The 21,361-nt window shown below is 39.5% G+C and overlaps 1 long non-coding RNA gene across 3 annotated transcripts; it reads left to right on the plus strand.

The window, feature by feature from the left end:
* The first annotated feature begins 612 nt into the window (after window positions 1-612).
* LOC136295017 (uncharacterized) lies at window positions 613-20,842 on the plus strand. 3 transcript variants are annotated; one of them, XR_010722588.1, is made up of 5 exons: window positions 613-706; window positions 885-1,018; window positions 10,888-10,949; window positions 11,802-11,884; window positions 17,961-20,842. It is a non-coding gene; the product is annotated as an uncharacterized lncRNA (long non-coding RNA). The 3 variants fall into 3 exon arrangements; XR_010722591.1 differs by lacking the exon at window positions 613-706 and having other exon boundaries at window positions 716-1,018; window positions 10,861-10,949; XR_010722586.1 differs by lacking the exon at window positions 613-706 and having other exon boundaries at window positions 716-1,018.
* Window positions 20,843-21,361: the final 519 nt, after the last annotated feature.

Genomic DNA, 21,361 nt, shown 5'->3' on the forward strand with positions numbered 1-21,361 from the left:
GATCAGGTAAAAAGCCCCATTTCTAGAGTGAACTGACAATAATAAAATTTCAAATTGGACTTTTCCTTTAAATTTTTAAGTTTATTTTATTTAAATATTTAGAAATCTGAAGCTCTGCAATGGACTCTTTCCATGAGCATTTTTCCTGGCTAGGTGATTAGGTCTCCTGATATCCTTGGGTGGACAGGACTTTACTAAATGCCTCTGAGGAGAACTGAATGGTAAATGTACAGCTGATAGATTTATGGAGCTTCTGGATAAGGAATACTAATTTTTCCTCATGTTAATATATTTGTGTGATATCCTTCTGAAACACGGCTGAAGTGTGGAGCCTGTACCTCATGCTCTAGTAGAAGAGCTCATGATGAATGTACAGTCAAATACCCTTAATATTTTGCAGATGCTGTGAACACCAATTATAGAACACTGACTGCAGTGAAGGGGTTAATGATTAATTAAGTATGATGATATGAATTAAGTATCAGCAGGGTCTAGGGTAATTGATGTCAGGTGAATGGGAAACTCCCCAGGATAATGTCAGTGCCAGAGGGAGTGGTGATTAGTGGGGATAAATGCTGGTGTGATCTGCATCTGATGAAGGCAGAGCTGAAATGTTTGTGGGACTGGGCCCAGCTGAGAATAATAAAGGCTTTTCTGTTCCCAGCTGAGAGTAAAGGAGATTCTGAATCAAAATATGTAAATACAGGTAGAACCCTTTCCATCTTTAGAAAGTGCAACAAGACATATGCTTTTAATACATATCTGGACAAAACCTTAGAAAGCAATTCTAAAAGTTCATTGTGAACCATGTAATCCCTGATTTTAAGAAGTTTCAAGAAAGGAAGAAAATTGAGATCTATTTTTTTTCTCTGTTCATTTCAAAGAAAAATGCAGAACAGTCTTCAAAGTACAGATGAAGCTTTTACTGCACTTCCACTTATTTCCTTTGCAAATTAGATTCCACATATTCTGGTAGAACTTTGTAAATCTTCTTGGGAATCTCAGATGGAAAACACTGGTGAGTCTTATTTTTATTTATTTTTAAATACATATAACTTCCTATTGTTGCAAAGGCTGTCCTAAGAAGGGCTTCTTCAGGTAACTGTAGATAATTTTGATTCATTTGCAGAAAAAAGAAAGACTGTTGTGTGCATTGTAAAATGTAATATGGGATTTGTAGTACATAATCACTTGAGATTATCTCATAATGTAGGTACTTTACTGAGATTAATTAAGGTTGTGCAAGAAAGCTCAATCACTCCATTACCTAACTTGGATGTGCTTGAAAATGCTCTTTATTGAGTAACCTCTTACATTAATCTAGACAGACAATTGTGTGTCTTGTGCAATTATTTTACTTTATTATCTCTTTCCTTCCACACTACCTATTAGGGCCACAACAATGGTACGTACTGTAGGCAAACCCTATGAACTCTTGGTGTGGATCTGGGCTATCACTTTAGTTGACCTGCCAAACAAGAAGAACAGGCAGAAATTAAAACTTTCCTGGGATATCAACAAAGGTTTCCTGTGCAGAAATTGGCAAAAGTCTAACTAGGTTTGTGGACAATGAAACCTAAACACAGGTCAGAAAGAAGGAGAGCTGATTTTTACCCTGTGGTTTCCCGATCAGAAATTAAGCATGAATCTTGGGTGGCTGGATGGCTCATTATTTACAGTGCACTTTCAACGTATACAGTATCCACTTCTGCATTATATAGGATGGTATCTTTAAATGTGAAGGTAATGTGAAACAATGGAGAATCTGTCATGTCGCTATTTCAGCAGCAATTGTTCTAAAAACACAGGTTTACTGCTATGTATTGGAAGGGATTCTTGTTGAATACTGTACATCTGGATAGTGAGATATGTGTAAAATGTGCAATTAATAATTATTCCAGGTTTTAAATAGTTATATTTCTTAATTTCATAGATAAAATGATTTAGTTTAAATTAATGAGGAGATTCATCTTGGGAGTGCGCAAAACTTACTATTGGTGAAAGACCTAATAATACTGGAAATATTTGTTACTCTTTACAATAGATTGTCCCCGTATCTCTCAAAAAATACAATTTTTTTTTCTCATTATGGAATAATTTTTGCAATTTACATAACTTTGAGTTCAAAAATAATTTAATTTAGTATACTATATATAATGCTATAAGCAAAGAAATTCTGCTTTAATTAGAGGTGTAGATATTTTGCAGCGATGCCAAAATTTGTCACTGAATTAATTTCTTGCCTTAATGTTAAAATTCTTAAAGAGCTGCATGCAATAGAGTGAGTAACATTCTCCATTCCTTTATGAAAGGGAAACTTGAGGGAGAAATTGCTCGGGGAGTCCACTTCTTTGATGTATTTTATTCAACAGATCTTTCATGGAGGTCAGCTGGAACTCCCACTGACCTCTTTGCAGCTACATTTATGCCAACACAAAGCAGCTGATGTACTGGAGAGCTAGAGAACCTGGTCAGTAATTTAAAGCCTGGCCTTGTACTTTTAAATCCCACATGTTAAAACAAGAAGAAATATTTGTTTTTCTGACTCTTCCCCCCTGCCTCTGAACACATAACTGTTATGAACTCAGCTTTTAGGATTCTGTGACTGTGCTGAGAGTGGGGTCACTTGGCCACCATGGCTGGGCTCCACAGCTGCACCAGGCAGCCTCCCCAGCAGCATTTATTGCACTTGTGTGTGCAGCAGGTCTTGCTGAGCAATGCACAATTGCTGTCCTCACTGCCGGCAGGGTCCGTGCAGTTCACCTTTTCAGGGAGTTCATTGCAACTGTCGTTATCTAATTTTCCTAGAAAAGGAAGGGGAAGACTTTCTCCTTTGCTGAAACTATACTGATTGTAGAGATGTTTCCCTGCTGCTGGCAGTAAACTGCAGGAAATATGGGGCAATCCTTGGGAGAGAACAAGAGGTGACTGAACGTGCAGCCATGCAGCTAATGCACCAAGTGGGCGTTCCAGCAGCCTAAGTAACGATCATTTATGGTGTGGCCATGTCCACAATGACCTGGATGCTTTCCAGATACAAGGGAAAAAACAGTCCTTGCACCCAAGAACTGGAGTATAAGGAAACAGAGAGACACACAGTGAAGGCAGTTTGAGGACAGCCTCAGCAAAGAAACATGGTAGTGAAGCTGAAGACAGACATAACTAATTTTCTTAAGATTGTTGCTCTGTTTAATGTCAATACTTGCCACCACACTAATATCAGTGCTATTGCTACTAAAATCTTATCTCTTTTACAAGTATCTTCACTGTTTACCTTCTCTCCACAACCAAGATCCCTTATATTCTCCCCTTTACCAGCCCAAAATTTTTTTTGGTAAAAAGACAAAAAGTAAGTAATATACCCCTGAGCTATAAAGAGGTAACAGTCTGCAGTTACAGTGGCTGAGGAAACTTACAGCCACACAAGATTTATTCACTTTCAAATCCTGAAATCCAGAAGTTTACCCCATGTTCTCAGTCCTGATGACTGGAGACAGTCTTTAAAATATAAGAATAAACTGAAAATGTTAGCACAGCATGAGGTTGTGGAAAGTTTGAAATTCTATGTTTGCTTTGCCTGGTGCCCTAGGGACTACGAAACAATTCAGCCTTCAAATGTTCAGCAGAGTCAAAATATAGAAATTAAAATATCCTTTGTGATAGGGGAGTGGAGAAATACAATGAATTGGAATGCCTGGTGAGTTACTGCCAGCTGAAGTCTGTGAGAAATGTCACTGATGCCATTTCTAAAGTCTTATGAAACAGCCACGTGGATAGTTTTGGTCAGGGCTGGATCCTCTGAATAAATACTTGGAATAAATTCTTGGTGTTTTCTAGCTCTGGGCAACAGTGTAAAGGTGCCATAAAAACAATCTTGGAATATTTTGCACTGACATACAATTTTAATTTAATAATCATGTGGTTCTAGATCAGATTCACTGCCAACAGGGAAGGCAGTGCAGTGACAGCCCTGGGCCATGCAGGGGTACTCTTGGTCACTGTGTGTGCTCAGTGGGGCAAAGGCAGCCAGCATATCGAGTGGGGAGCTGCTCCTGAAAGCAAAGGTCTGGTTTTGTCTTGTTTCTTGGGAGTAGGTGTCTAACCTGCAGTCTGGCAGAGATGTCTCTCCTTCTTTCCAGTTTCTTGGTTTCCAGTGCCTTCCTGATCTGTTTTTAATAAGTGGAGATATAGCCAAACCTGTTCTTCCAAACACAGCTCTAAGGACCTTTTCAGACGTTTCCTTAGGTGCCAAAATTGTTTCAGACAGCTAGGAACTCCTACCATTACAGCAGAGTTGCTTATAATTGCTTGAGAGTCATAAATTTGTTTTACTTTCCTAAATGCTGCCAATCTCAATCTTGTTTAGGGCTCTGGATCTCAGGGGACTCTGGCTACAGGGCGATTTTGTGTCAGAAGGACTTCTGCATCAGGTGTCTTGCATTTCTCTTTAAAGCTTAATGGTTAAAATTCCTGTTGGACTCAAAGCTCCTGATGAGAGAGTAGAGCACAGACTGGTAAGTTGAACAGGGCTGTAAGGCAGAAGGAGGTCAAGAAGACAGTTTAGAGGAGAGGAAGGGAGCTAGTGATGCTGGACAGAATGAGCAGTGAAGAGCTTTCTGAAGAAACCTGAAAATTGTACTTCTTTGGGGCTTGTGTGTATGGTTTTCAAGGGAAAAGCAAAGGAGATTGAAAGCTAAGACTGAATTAGCCTTCAATTACAATTGGGGTGTCAGATTTATTTTCTCAGCCTTTTCTGAGATAGAGATAACAACCGTGAAGTTTCTGAGTATAATTTGTATGGCACAGAATAAAATTGGCCAAAATAATGAGAAAATAAAATAGGAAAACAGAATGGCATGGCTTCATGGAGCACAATATGGGCTGTGGTTCACTTGGACTTGTCCCCTATAAAGGCTCGTCACAGAGCACATTTCTCAATTCATGCAACTCCTGCCTAGATAAGAGATGCCTGAATCAATCAGTGCAAGCTTTGCAGCACAGCATTAAGCAAGGTCACTTCAACTTTAATCCGTTTCCAGATTTCAGGTGTGAATCTCAATGCTTTATGCTTTCTCCAAGCGGACAAGATACTGTCCTAGGACTCTGAAACCCAGTCTTGTTAATGTCATGAAAAAAATAAGAGACATATTCTGAACTTTTCATTCATCTTTCCAAAAGTGTTAGGCCACATCCAAGCACTGATATATATTATTTCAAATCTTCTGGGTGAGGCTTTAAAATGTGTTTGCGAGCCAACTCCTGACAGTTTTCAGGTAAAGACCTTCTTAGAGCTCTCTGAAAATATTTCCCCAGGTGTAAAGTCTCGAAGTAGATCAGGACATCTGTCTGTAGAAAGTTTCTATGCAGTGTGCCACTGTGGTGGTCTGAGGTGCTGAGCAGGTGGTGGGCTGAATTCAGAGCTATGATGGTGCAAGAATAATACCTTAGCTGCCTCTCACATTGGATGGAGTTTTCAAATAAGACTGTGAATTTCATCTGGGAATCCCTTATATCCTGGAATGAGCCTAATGTTTAAAGACTGAGAAGTGGTCATAGTAAGACCACAAAATGTTTCCTAGTACTCAAGGATCCTTTCTAAAATAACAGAATGCTTACATTCCTTTGTGAACTCAAAATAAAAATCAGCTAACACTGAAATGCGAAAGAGCTACACTTATTTCTACAGGACCAAAATATCATGCATTATCAAATAACATATTAACTAATTTCCTATTTGAGAAAATTGACAGTAAAGGAAATGCCTTTTTGTGACTGCTGAAAAATAATGGGAAGATTTGGGCTTTTTAATTAGCAGAACTTAGGGACTGAGGTATTATGTACTAGACTTTCAATATGTCAAGAAAATTACATGAAAACATTTGTAAATATAAATAAATTTTATATTACTTGATACAACATAAGTTTCTGCTGATAATGTAAGTGGTGATTTCAAGACAAGCACCTTGGTTTTCTTGAGATGCAAAGAAAATTGCGCATTTGCCAAGAGCTAAGTACAGAGTGATTTGCCTATACTGCAAATATATGTATGCAAGTATATGAAAATTCTCATATACTACTGTTTGATTGGTAATCGGTACTAAAAGTTTCCATTTACCTTTTTCTTATTATCTAGGAAAATAGCATTAGAATTTTAGAAAATATTCTTGTTTTCAGTTTGGCATATTTAGTAATTCTGAGGAAAAGACTATACTCATAAGTGATATTGATTGAGGTTGGAAATATCTTAAAATGTCTTTCAGCTGTTAGAAGTGACTTTGGACATTAAGTGAATACCAATCAATTGAAACTCTCTAAGACTGTTAATAACTAAAATATTAAGGATGATTCAACAACTGCCTAGCACATTTCTATGGTGGATTTTAGAAAAAGTGGATACTGTATAGTTATAACAATGTGATATAATTTCTAATAAAGTATTATACCATAATACATTCAATAAGAAAAATTTTCAACAATTTTTTTTTGCATAGTAATATGAGAGAGCTGAATACACCTTAGGAAAAAAAGAAACGTTGTTCAGTGTTATACATTAATTTTTTACCTGCTTTCTCACTCTGATTTCAGCACACAGAAATGCCTTAATAGATTACTCTAAAAAAATAAAGTGACTTTATAGAAAATATTAAGCATTGCTGAAGGCTGAGTGTTATTGAATGAGGAGTACTGCTTATCTAAGTTTTCATTCTGTTATTTGTCAGTGCTTCAGGATCTTGCATTAGAAAATGGTAAAATATTCTAGTAATGACCTTGCTTCTCTCAGTTTCTTAATGTGTAGGAGGTATTATATCCATTCTTCCCTCAAATGAATAGTGAAAATGTTATTTTACACAATTTGGACCACTTGCAATAAACCTCCTAAATGCTATTCTGATATAGCTGAGGTCCAAATTAAAATTAATCAGTTTTACTTGTTAAAGGCTTTATAAATTTTATATAAATAAAAAATTAAAGGCTTAGAAAGAATTTAGAAGATACTTGAGTGCATTATACCGCTACTGAGTACCACTTAATATAATAAATAATTTATACTGGTTGAAGTATTTTTTTTTCCCCCGCTTGGCTTCACAGGCTAATACAGCTGTCGCAGTTGCATAAAACAGTCTTAAGCATCCAGTGTTGCAAGGTGTTCTCAGTGATTTAACAATTCTCTCAGTAACATAGACATTACTCAAACACAAAAGCAAATTGAAAGATAGCTGTGATTCCACTGACATGAACTTACTTCGGTTTTTAACCAATAAAAATCAATTCTGCTGACCTTTAATTGAAAATAATGTCTTTTATTTGTTAAGAAGGTGTTTCTCTTAAAAACTGTAGGGTGCTGTAATCATGTAAATAAACTGAGAAGCTTTTTCTTATATTTCTTTGTATGTGTTGGTGAATGGACATTGCTAGAAAAACAATTGAAGTGTTGTTGGGTCAAATATTGACAAGACAACAGAAAACAAACTGTATGAATCTGGTCTTTATCTGAAATCTTGTTTAGAAGAGGGGTCATTTGCTATAATGAAAGAATTAAAAAAAACCCCTTTTATTTGGAAAATATTATATAATGAAGAAATGAGCTATGTCCTACTTACCTGGCTAAGCATTTCATTGTTTTACAGCTAAAATACTTTCCTAGTGTCCCATTGGGTTGTTGTTGTTTTTTTTTTTTTTAATTTCAATCAAGGTTTATTATTTTGGTGATGGTTCCATTATTTCTCTCAGTTTCAGATCTCACATGGAGTTATTACACAAGTTGTATATGTGGAACAGTTATATTTGCCATGGCTGTCTATCTAGAGGGTTGCTGTTTTACGAGTACTGATTTCATACATAAAAGGAGAAAAAGGCAAAGTCAAGGAAAACTTTGTTTTCCAAAGTGGCTGCAGAGACGTAGCTGTGAAACTGAAGGCACAGCCTTAGCTTCTGAGAGACAGATATTGAAAGGGTTTTGTGTAATTTACTGTATATAGGTCCCAGATATTGTTGTCAGATGGTTTTAGAAAAAAAATTGAACCTCATAAATGTAGAGGAGGGGTTTACAGAGGCTCCTTAGCATAAACGAACACTGATGACACTGAACAAATCCCATTGAAGGTGTATGTTCTGGTCTAAGTGTTGGACTAAGCAAAAGACAAAGGGGAAAAAAGATTTTCCAAGTATCATTCCTAAATGCTTGTCTGATCCTGACATGGGAGCACAGAGCAAACAGCTCTTACCTGTTGTGAGCTGAACTGCAGCAACTGGAGCAGTGGAACCAGCCCAGCTCTGGGCAGATGTGTGTTTGCAGCAGCCTGGATCATCCACAGCTCCAGCACAGCCCTGCAGGGTCAGGGGCCAGGTCAGCTCTTGCACCCTCTTCTCCCCAACAGGAGTGCACCAGCTCTCTTGGTGCTGGCTCCCTTTTCTCTTTCCTGGGACTGCGGGTGGTGGAATGCACAGATGTGCCCTTCCTGTGGCTTATGAATCCGTACCACAGGGGGGCTGCTGGCTCTGACCCCACCATCTGAATTCTGCCCCTTTCCCAGCCCTCCTAGAAATTCTGGGAGCCCCAGGGGAGTGGTGATATGTGACCCTGACAGCACAGAGCTGTCTGAAAGCAGGGAGTGCAATACATTTCTTATAAGACCTTAATTATGCTGAGAACCATACCTGTGCAGGAACCATTCTGTTGGGAAATCAGCATGTGATTGTGGGAAGTCCAGAAACAGAGAGATTTATACTCCAGATGGTAGAATGGTAGATTTCAGCTGAATGGGTTGTGGTTTTCTGCATGGATTTGGAATGTGCCAGGAAGACAAAAGTGAAGGTTTTTGTGTACAGAATGGCTGCTTTTTCTCCGCACCTGGAGGTGAGCAAGCGGGAGTAATGAGTGGGAAACACTCTTGATATCTCAACGGACTTTTTTTTTGGTTTTGCTAGTTTTGTTGCTACCTGTCTGATAAAAGGCAAAATGCCCTGTGTATGATTAAAGGATAAATAATTCTTACCTCTGTAGCTAAAGAACTGCCAATAAGTCATCTAACACATTGTTTATCAAAGACTGACTGTGTAATCAAGTCTTTCCAACTACATGAAAGACAAAAGAACTCTAAATAGCAGAATATTGCAGAGTATGCTTTTGCTTATGAAAATCTCCACTACTAGGATATCTGTCTAGTTATCTCTAGGCAGCTGAACTGAATAATACATTGGATATTTGGATATTAGCTTTGGATATTAAAAGCTCTGTTTTAGGGTTATATTTTTCTTAACTGGTTTTGGTCCTGAAAGACTAAGATTGTCTAAAGAGATATGAAAGTGCCTAGGCAAAATGAATGCTTAATTTTACTTGGTTATTCAAGTTAATGTTATTATCAAGTTGTTTTGAGTATTGTTAAAAATATTCATTTCACTGAGGTTTTGAAACCTAGAGGTATTACTTTTCTGGGCTGTTTTCCAGCCTTTGGAACAAGATAGTGCATCTGTGTGCACAGCTGCCCATGTCACATGCTGAGTTCCATTCTTCTGTGTTCTTCAACACCAGTATAATGGACTTCATTTGATAATAATTTGCAACTACATTTTTACATTGAGATGAATTTCCACAGTACATTATTATGGCTTTCACTACTTACATAGTTTCAAACTTTAGGTAGTTATATATAGAAAGGCTTCTCTGTGAGTGTTTATTAAACAAACCTAATGAAAGGAATTCAAATCTAGAAGGGAAGAGGTCTAAGGAGATAATATTAAATCCAATTTACTTTAAACCTTTATATTTCTGTGGCTCTTGGGGTACTTTGGAGAGTTTTTAAGGTTCTGTGGTGTAACAGGTACCCCAATGGTTAAGGCACCACTCAGAATATTTGCTGCAGTCACCCTTGATATTGAAGCAGCATGATGAGTGAATGGGACAGTGTTTCTTTGGGATTTGACATTTTAAAGTAAGTAATTTAAGAAAGAATTCAGATTTACTTAGGTGTAAGTAATTTAAGAAAGAATTCAGATTTTTCACAGGGGGTTGTCTATCAATAAGGGGAAAGAAGGGAGGAGTGTATGCTATAGTGAGGAAGAGTATGGAAGAAGATGTTCGCAGAAGGCTTGAGGTGGCTCAGCCAGCCCCTAACACAGCATAACTCAGGTCCTGGGCTCTGCGATCAGTTCTGATGAGGTTCTTGTCATCACTTTATGTATACATCGTGTTATGGGAACTCTTTCTGTCTTACCTGGTTCTGCTAAGGCTCCTCTACCCGCTCTGGAAGGAGTGACACAGATACACTTAACAACTGAGAGCGCTTTTAGAACCAAATATAACTGCAGCTCCTTGGTAGATGAACTTAGGAGGAAAGAGTGAAGATCCATGGGGTATTGAATCCCCTGAAGGTAGGCAGGTGTTTACAGATGTTTACAGGTGTTTAACAGATATAATAGATGAAAAGATTTTCAAAAGTAAACCTTCACCCCTGATTAATGATGTCCTCAAGTACAGATGTTAAATTTTTCAAATATTTTTCTGTGCCATTCTTATTGATGACATTTTTAGAAACTTTCTTAACTGACAAAAATATTTTGTGCCAGGACTCTGGTAGGATCTGTAGTAAACTCTCTGTTTCACTATATCAAAGAGTATCGCTTTTTATGTCATACAGATAACGTATGGCATGAATAATGAAGTGTAAAGACTTGAAGCTTTCTCTGCTCGTTGCTCGAGTGTGTACACAAAGCAAGTATACAACTGACGATTTTGTATTAGATAAAATTGAATTTTTTTTCTTTTTTAGAAAATCTTTCATATCTGTATGGTTTTCTTTTTGCAAATCTCTGTTCTTGAGGATGGAAGCGCTTTCATGAAACAAATATATATTTTTTTAGGTCTTTTTACTGTTTGGATTCTTGCAGATACCAGAGAACGTTTTGACAGAAAACCTCTGTGCCACTCCTCATGTTTCATATTTCCGTTGGTACGTTTTTTCATTAAAATTATTCAATGGGATTATAAGGTAACAAGAATTACTGTTGAAGCAAAAAAAAAAAAAAAAGGCTCAGCCAGTTGCCCTCAAGCTTTGAGCTTGTGATTTTAACAGTTAACTCTTTCCTCAATACCCTATAAATGGAGATTTCAGACTTTTGAAAAAAGTATTTTCATATAAACACATAGGATATTGATTGCTCATAAAATTCATAAAAATTTTGGAGGCTGATGAACTTGGAGAAGGCTGAAAGAGCAAATTAGTTAGCTGAGTGAAAATTAAGTTCAAAACTGAAAAATAATCATTCAGCCACCTGGGGAAGTGTGTCACTGAAAAGAAGTTGCTGAATAGTTGTCTGTAGTTTGGTTTGCTGCCTACAGTTTGTCGAATGTATAAGCCACAGTAAAATTTTTTTTGAACTTATTTATGGTCCTTTTTTGCTGAAGACCATATGCTGCTTAGCCTTGCACAGATTGCTATTTTCAGTCTGCTGTGTTTTGCCTCTCTTCATGAAGGAGAAATCTAGAGTAGAATTTTTTATAAGTTTCTGAAAATTTGGTTAATAGAATGGACTTAGAAATGAAAAAGATAATTTCATAACAGAAATAGCATACAAAATTAAATTAGCTTTTAAAGGCAGTGGTTTGTTTTGAAAGCAGCATAGCAAAACACTGAAAAAAAAAGGAATTTTGCAGTTTTGAAGCTATTTATTTGTCTCTGTCTTTGAATGCAGGAGATGGAATATGGTAAAATGTCATGTCTCTTCACAAATAATTGTCACTCCTCTTCCCTCTCCTCCCACTTCTAATTTTTTTTTTTTATTTTTATTTTTGTTTTGTTTAGATTTTAAAAGAAAATGAAGATGAAAATCAACAATGAAAAAGGGAGAAGTCCGAAGAAAATACACATAATATTGGACATTTCATGTAAGGCTGATGCATGTTTTCAAAATTAAGTTTATCTGATTTAATGATTTTCCACCACAAAATTTAGAAGAGAATACTCTGAAAAAGAAAAACTCTCATGAAAATCTTAAAAGTTTTAAATTGTTTTTATCATTCAGTTATGGTTGTTCTGTCAAATGTGGGTCTTGAACAAAGTTACCCAACAGATCTAGAAATTGCTATCAAATAGTAATGGCTTATTCCAGTTGAAGCCAATGACAGAAATCCCATTTCCTTCAGGCTGGGATTTCTCCCCACAATATCACATTTAAAGAAGTGATCAAAGTTTCATCAGTGCCCATTCTCTGACTCCATGTAAGCAGTGGTTCCTCTCTCTCCAGGTAGAGGGTCATATTTAACATATTTTGGTCTCTTTTATGTGAACGTAATAGGAGAACCAATAAACCCACAAGATTTTTAAGTCATCCTGTAGAAGTTTTCATCTCTGGCAGAAGGTTTTTCTTTAGCTCTAACAAAAACAGATAAACAGCTTTTTTATTTAATGCAAGAAAAAAAATGAAAGAAAAGGGAAAAAACCCACTCACTTAAGAAGTTTATTCATATTTTTCTTTCAAAGTTTTCTTTGAAAGGCAGGGGATAATTGTAAATGCAATTCCTAAGGAAGTAGTTGTTCTACTGGTGAGAACCAGCATGTAGCCAGGTTAGAGCTGAGTCCTTTCTGCCTATTGAAGAAGTGATCACAGGGCTGACAGCTGGAGTTTACTCGACTGTACAATAAAGCATCCCTATAGGTACCTTTTGTTGTATTTAAAATGCCAAGTGTAATCTTAACGCACTTTTTTCTTTGCCTTCCTTTCTTTCTCTGTTGAGTATTATATCTTTAACCAAGGAAATGAAAAGAGGATAGATAAGCAAAAGAGATTAACGTGTCCCCCCAGTTATTTAAGACACTCCCTGGGGAAATGATATTTTTCACATTGTCCTGGGTTGAAGTATATTCTATCACCATCTTCAAGGACTGTTGAAACCAGGTGAGGCAGTGCTCCCTGCCTCCTCCACTCTGGCTTATCTTCTGTTAATGGGCCATCAGCACCTTTGCTACACAGCTCACAGATAACCCCCTCCTGGACTACCTCCTGTTAATGGGCCCATCAGGCCTTATCACATGACTCACCATCCCATTGTGGGATGCTCCGCCCAGAGGGAGAAACCAAGCATTCCAGCCTGGATATAAGCTGAGACTCTGAACACCAGAGGGGCGCTTACCCACTGGATTCCCAGAGGACCCGAGCTACCAGACCTTTCTACAGGATCACTGCTTCAGGAAGACCACCTCATCTGGACTGCTTCCATCACTACGCTCAGGTTGTATTCTGACTCTGTCAGTGGTCTTTTGTATTATTGCATTGATTTTATTTTACTTTCTTTCCTTTTTTTCTTTTTTTCCTATTAAATTGTATCTCTGACTTGGAGCCTCTCATTTGTTTTGCCTTCAAACTACTACATTTTTTGGCGCCCAACGTGGGGCACAAGGCACTGAGAAAAGTCAGAATTACAATTTTGTATTGAAGAAGACACCTGTTCGCTATGATGCTCAACATGCTTACATGTGTCTTATATCTATCTCTCTATATTTTTCCACAACTGGGGTACTATCTGCCAGTCTTAATGCTCCTGCGTAGACCAGGGTATGGTACTAAAATTGCTTTAGTAGTCTATTATGTCCATTGCTTGATAAACTCTGAGGCAATGAACATTATTCAGAATATACACCCAGTTTTGTTTTCTTGTTCTGGTCTAGGATGCTACATCTGGGGCCTCAACAATCTCACCCAGCCCCTGTGGGGAGGGGTGAAGAATGATTTTTTCCAGCTTTTCAGGCATGACACAGCAGTTTTTGAAAATATGGAATACCCTCTGGATGCCAAGGACAGCATGATGTTGTTGCTAGTCCTGCTTTGTCTTCTCTGCACGGCCCGCACCATGCTTAGAATCAAAACACTACATGGTGTGATACAGCGTGTTCTGAAGGAAGAGGAAGAGGGAAAAAGAAGCAGAGCAACGATATCAGTGTCTACACAGAGTGTCACAGAGGTGAAAGGAACCAAAAGCAAGGCAACAGTGTCCTCATCTACACAGACCGTCACAGAGGAGAAAGAAGCCAAAAGTGAGGCAACAGTGTCCACATCTACGCAGACTGTCACAGAAGAGAAAGAGACTAAAGGTGCCATCAGCATCTCCACACAAACCATCACCGAACCGGAACAGCCTAAACCAGTAGCAGTTGCCCCCGTTCAGAAGAAGAAATCAAGGACCAAATCAGTCCGCATAGTGACTGATGAGGGTGCAGCAGGACCTTCACAATCAGCAGAAGACACAGAGCCAGAAATCATCCCTCGCTCTCTATCTCTGGGTGAGCTGCGTGACCTGCGAAAGGAATTCACCCGCCAGACCAACGAGTCCATCCTGACCTGGCTGCTCCGCATCTGGGACGCTGCAGCCAATGACACCATTCTGGATGGAAGTGAAGCCAGGCAACTGAGATCGTTGTCCCGGGATGTGGTCATTGACCAGGGGATTGGGAAAAGCCAAGAACCTCTCAGCCTCTGGCAGCGACTGCTAACAAGTGTGAAAGATAGATACCTTTGTAAAGAAGACCTCCAAGTGCACCAAAGAAAATGGAACACAATAGAACAAAGTATCCGATGCCTGAGGGAATTGGCTGTGTTAGAAATCATTTTTTCAGAAGATGAGAGATTTCCTAAAAACCCAGATGGTGTCCAGTGCACATCACGGATGTGGTTGAGATTTGCACGGCTTGGACCCGAGATGTACTCACGTTACCTGGCAACACTGCAATGGAGAGAAGGTGAGGACAGGGTAGGTGTCTTGGCTAATAAACTAAGAATTTACGAGGACACTGTCACTGCTCCAGTTCGTACCCATGTCTCATCTGTGGAAACAAGATTGGCTGAGCAAGTCCGGAACTTGATTGAAGAAGGCCATCAGAAACTGAAAAAAGAACTTAAGGAAGAAATTTACCATATCCAGCCAGAGCCAATGAGAGTCTCTGCCATTAGGAGCAGGCGCTCCCCAGCCAGGGAGAGAGGATACACACCCCGAGGTAACCTCTGGTCTTTTCTTCGGGAGCATGGAGAAGACATGAGGAAGTGGGATGGAAAACCCACCTCCTCCTTAGCAGCCCGGGTACGTGAACTGAAAAGAGAAACACCTACCACAAAGAGCCCATCTAGAATCAATGTTGCTCCGGTCTCTCGTGCACAGAACTCCAGACGGTACAGGAATGACGATATGACTGATCCTCTTGAAAGAACCTCAGAAACATATTTACAAAAAGAGAGCAATGTATGCCATGACCAAGAATAGGGGGGCCCTGCCTCTAGCCAGGTAGAGGAAAGGGACAATCGGATCTACTGGACTGTGTGGATCCGATGGCCTGGAACATCTGACCCACAAAGATATACGGCTCTGGTTGATACCGGTGCTCAGTGTACTCTGATGCCATCAAAGTACGTGGGAGCAGAACCCATTTCCATTTCTGGGGTGACAGGAGGATCCCAGGAGCTGACTGTACTGGAAGCTGAAGTAAGTCTAACTGGGAAAGAATGGCAGAAACACCCCATTGTGACTGGTCCAGAGGCCCCATGCATTTTGGGCATAGACTATCTCAGAAATGGGTATTTCAAAAACCCAAAAGGATACCGCTGGGTTTTTGGCATAGCTGCTCTAGAGACAGAAAGTATCAGACAACTGAGTACCTTGCCTGGACTCTCAGACGACCCCTCTGCTGTAGGACTACTGAAAGTTGAAGAACATCATAACAACGAGCAGGTGGATCGAGCTGCCAAGGTGAAAGTATCTCAGGTTGATCTAGACTGGCAGCACAAAGGAGAATTGTTCCTAGCTCGTTGGGCTCATGATACCTCTGGTCATCAAGAGAGAGATGCAACATATCGATGGGCTCGTGACCGAGGGGTGAACATTACTATGGACAGCATCTCCCAGGCTATCCATGACTGCGAGACCTGTGCTGCGATCAAACAGGCCAAGCGAGTGAAGCCTCTGTGGTATGGCGGACGATGGTCAAAGTATAGGTATGGGGAAGCCTGGCAAATTGACTACATCACCCTTCCCCAAACCCGCCAAGGCAAGCGCTACGTGCTCACCATGGTGGAAGCAACCACTGGATGGCTGGAGACCTACCCTGTGCCTCATGCTACTGCCCGGAACACCATCTTGGGCCTGGAAAAGCAGGTCCTGTGAAGACATGACACCCCTGAGAGAATTGAGTCAGACAACGGGACTCATTTCAAGAATGGCCTCATAAGCACTTGGGCCAGAGAACACGGAATCGAATGGATATACCATATCCCATACCATGCACCAGCTGCCAGGAAGGTGGAACGCTGCAATGGACTGCTTAAAACTACCCTTAAAGCACTTAGTGGAGAGACCTTCAAAAATTGGGAACAGAACTTAGCGAAGGCCACCTGGATGGTCAATACCCGAGAGTCCATCAATCGAGCTGGTCCTGCCCAGTCTGAATCCTTGCATACAGTGGATGGAGATAGGGTCCCTGTGGTACACATGAGAGGTATGTTAAGAAAGACTGTTTAGATTAATCCCACCTCGGGCAAGGGCAAACCCATCCGTGGGGTTGTCTTTGCACAAAAACCTGGTTACACTTGGTAAGTGATGCAAAAGAATAGGGACACCCACTGTGTACCACAAGGAGACCTTATTTTAAGTGAGAACTGTGTGTAAGATTTCATTATATATATATATGTGTGTGTGTGTAGTTTAAGGAAGGTATTGATTTGGGATGATGTAGATGGTAATAGAATAAGGGGTGGATAATGTCCTGGGTTGAAGTATATTCTATCACCATCTTCAAGGACTGTTGAAACCAGGTGAGGCAGTGCTCCCTGCCTCCTCCACTCTGGCTTATCTTCTGTTAATGGGCCATCAGCACCTTTGCTACACAGCTCACAGATAACCCCCTCCTGGACTACCTCCTGTTAATAGGCCCATCAGGCCTTATCACATGACTCACCATCCCATTGTGGGATGCTCCGCCCAGAGGGAGAAACCAAGCATTCCAGCCTGGATATAAGCTGAGACTCTGAACACCAGAGGGGCGCTTACCCACTGGATTCCCAGAGGACCCGAGCTACCAGACCTTTCTACAGGATCACTGCTTCAGGAAGACCACCTCATCTGGACTGCTTCCATCACTACGCTCAGGTTGTATTCTGACTCTGTCAGTGGTCTTTTGTATTATTGCATTGATTTTATTTTACTTTCTTTCCTTTTTTTCTTTTTTTCCTATTAAATTGTATCTCTGACTTGGAGCCTCTCATTTGTTTTGCCTTCAAACTACTACACACATATTTATGTTTAATTCTTGTGGTTTTGGGTTAGCCAGTGAAGAGAAAGTCCAGTAATTACTTCAAGTTTTGTGCCACGATGATAGTTTAAATGAGTAGAAATCTGTATGATAACCACATCTGTTGATGAGATTTCATGTTGTCCTTCAAACTCTGCGCATTAGCACTGCTTGAATACAGGTAGGATATACTTACCAGGAAAATAGACCCTAAAATATTGTAACTCAGGAAATAAATCCCCAAAACAATAAAATATCAAATTCTCTGAATCAACTAATTAAATAGATCTGTTTTCTACAGTTTTGGAAATTATAATATGTTTGAATATATTTTGGAAGCCCTTTTTACTGTGACTCTAGAGGGCAAGAGTGCTTGCTAGTTTATATTCCCTGAACAGTTTCCAGTCACAGGACTCACCATAATCATCATTCACTGATCATATTTTGTTAGCAATTTTTCTCCAGAATAAGACAAACCTGTGGCATCTGTCTTGCTGTTGCAATGAAACAATCTGTAGACAATCACAGTGCTTTGTGATGCCCCTGTTTTATGACACACAGGGAAGATACGTATGAGTAGAAACAGGCATCTACTGCCTGGAAAATCACTGTGTGAACTTCATTTTTTTTGAATGTGTGCTGTCACACCAGAATATTGTGGATGACAAATATTTTGTCATCATGTTTCAGAGGATACAAATCATCAACTGCGTGAAGTTTAACAAGGAAAAGTGCCAGATTCTGCACTTGGAAGACTCTGGACTTCTCCACAGACTGGGGAACTACAGGCTGGAGAGCAGCTCTTTGGAAAGTCATCTCAGAGTCCTCATTGATGGCAAGTTGAACATGAGCCAGCACTGCTCTGGCAGCCAGGAGAGCCAACCCTGTCCTCGGGTGCACCAGGCATAGCATCACTGGCAAGGGAGGGGATTGTCCCACTCTACTCCACACTGGGGCGACCTCACGTCAAGTGCTGGGGGCAGTTTTCCGTAACACAATACAAGAAGAATATAGAGCTATTAGAAAGCATCCAAAGACTGACTACAAAGATTGTGGAGGGCCTGAGAGGAAGCATTAAGGGAATGTCTGAGGTCACTTAGTCTTGTTCATCCTGGAGAGGAGACTGAGACTTCATTGAAGTTTGGAGCTTCCTTACAAAGAGAAGAGGAGGGACAGACACTGATGTCTCTGGTGACCAGTGACAGCACCAGAGGGAACAGCATGAAGCTGAGTCAAAGGAGGTTTAGGTTGGATATTAGGAAAAGGCTCTCCACTCAGAGGGTAGTTGGGCACTAGAAGGGACTCTTCAGGGAAACCAAACCTGACATAGTTCAAGAAGATTTTGGGCACTTCTTTTAGGCAGATGGTATGAATGTTGGAGTTGTCCTGTGCAAAGTCAGTATTTAGATTTTGTGACCCTTGTGAGTCCCCTCTAGATCACAACATTCTATGATCCTATGCTTTATTTTCAGTTTTATTCTGGAACTTTGTTTTAGGTATTAGATAAAGAAATTCCAATGTACTTTGTGCTGACTTGGGATGTTCATTGCTATTTTGCAGAGTTCATATGAGGCATAACTAAAATTCACAGGTAAAATTGTTCTTTTTATCAAATGTAGTAAGTATTCAGTTTTGCTTTTAGATATCAGGTAGCCAAGACTGTGCCTTGACAGACTTTGACTCTAAAGAACATAAAGAATGAAATGAAACTTTTTGTTGAAATGCAGAATTAAATTTTGAGGCAGATTTCTTCTCCATTGGTATCAGATGACAAGGTGCCCTCTTGCATGATCTTAGTCATGCAAATACAGAACCTCTCTATTTCTACAAAGCTGTTTCATAGGTGGGTGCTTGTGAATGGAGAAGTGTGAATTATGACCTTCTTTATTAGTCTGTTTTAAGATGTAAAGCAGAGTGGGAGTTCTTGAGTGTCAGACAGGCAAGGTTCCTGCAGAAATAACTCTGCCAGTGACATGATGGCCAGGAAAGGTCTGCCACAAGGCCTCTACAAACGTGTGGCTACTGAGGAAAATGTGTGCTAAAGCCTGCCAAAAAGGGTAGTGTGTCTTATTGACAAGACACCCAATGAGGAACTCAGGCGAGTAAGGCTGTGCCAACATTTTGGACAAGTATGCCTCGCTTACGTCCCTATTCTTCAGATCAAAAGGTTTAAATTCAAACAGTCTACTTCTAATAGAAGGGAAAAACAAAATCACTTTGTTTGTTTGTTTCAAAAGCAGACCTGAAAGATAACCGTCACTTCTACACCCACCACTGATTGTTTAGCTTTTGAAATTTACCCAGGAAAGGTGCTATGTAAGAAGTGGACCTGAATGATCATTTAAATGTTTGTTATCTGTAATAGCTCTTGGGGTTGGGTGAGTGTTGTGAAAATCTCATGAGATTTTGACTGAGCCTCACATGCAATTCTTTCATGAGCTCTAGATCATAAATATTTCACATTCCTTGACAGCTCTCAAGACTCTCCTTTCTGTTTGAAATGGGTACATTTTAACTCGTCCACTGAGCCCTCTTGCACTCTTGGCAAATATGGATATAAACGAGATGCAAAGGGTTACCTTGAGAATTATTCTGTCAGTTGGAGTACCCTTTAGTGTGTGGCCTTTTGCATGGCCAGGACAGGCTGTGACATCTGGGGAAGAGTCCTACAAAGGAGTGGAGACTTGGAGTCCGTCTGCTTCTCCATGGTACTGCATTCACTGAAGCTGGCTCTAAGAGCAAGAGAGATCAGATTACAGAAAATTCTGGGTTTATCTAGTGTGCAGTGGTCAATCAGGCTGGCAGAAAGTGCTAGTCTGGCATAACCTCTCTTACCATCTTGTTCAGTCTTTGGCTTAAGGCGCAATCTATTTTAAAAACACAGTATTCCTGTAACTTTCTTCCCTAGCTCCCATTTCTATTCAGTACACTTACAGGGTTGAGAAAAAAAAGCCCAGAAAATGGCATTGTGGCCAATGTTTGTCTGTTATAACCAGAGAGGAATGTCTTGAATTTAATATGTTTGGTTTGGGAGATCTGTTTTTGTCCACTATAACCAATTGTCCATTATGACCATGTCCATCATAAGTGTAGTGTGCACTATATAATTTAACAGCAGTGGTTAGTACAGCAAAAACCAACTGTTGAGGCTGGGTGGGAAACCTGAGATATTTTGTTAACCAAATATGTCCTAAAATAATCTTAATTTTTTGAGAAACTATCAATCTCTGCATTCTTGGCTAAGTGCTGTTGTTGAAATTTTAAAATGGTCTATTCATCCTTAAATATAAGCTTCACCAAGAAAAGAAAAGAAAAGGCTTTTTTTTAATTCTTTCAAAATATCAGATACTTTATGTACTAAGCAGAACCCTGGCATCCTTGATCTTGAGGAAAAAGGGTTAAAATGGGTGGGGAACCGACACAATTAGTTTCTGTGGAGGAAACTGGAACCTTAAAAACATTGGAAATGTAAAAATACATTGTATCTTATGAATAGAGGACAAATATGTAAGACTAAGCTTTCTCATCACAGTTTAAATAAATTTTATGGACATTTCAGGATCTCAGTAAAAGTTGTCACAGTTTAAACTTTTTAATTTATTAAGTCTTGTATAAATGGCAGGGAATGCAATAGGGATTAATTTAAAAACCAGTGTATTGTACCCTTTTAAATGCCAATGATCTTTAAAATATGGAAATTAGCTTGGCTTGAGCTAAGTCTAAAGAAACACGTCCTTGCTTTTGCTATGTGAAAAAGAAGTGAAATTGGTTAGAAGCAGGTTTTTGAGGTACAGAATGAGGGTTTTTTTTTCTATAAAACAAAACATTTCAATTTTACATATCAACTTATTTTCATTAAAATCAAAGCCAGAGAAATAGCAACCTGGACTTGTACACCATTAATAAAGCCAGCAGGTGATGCAGTCAGTCTTGCAGCCAGCAATTCACTGGCTGGGGAATTTGCATAAGGGATAGGGGAAGAAGGCTCTTCTTCCAGTGGAGAACCCCTGTCTCTGCCTTCCAAGAAATATGTTGTGGAGACTTGAGTTTTGTGGGGTTTTTTATTCCTTATTTTGTGTCCTAATTTGCAC

This window comes from Chamaea fasciata, unplaced genomic scaffold (assembly GCF_029207755.1).
Source record: "Chamaea fasciata isolate MVZ Bird 193981 ecotype frontalis unplaced genomic scaffold, bChaFas1.0.hap1 SCAF_1, whole genome shotgun sequence".
In the NCBI taxonomy this organism is placed as follows: Eukaryota; Metazoa; Chordata; class Aves; order Passeriformes; family Sylviidae; genus Chamaea; species Chamaea fasciata.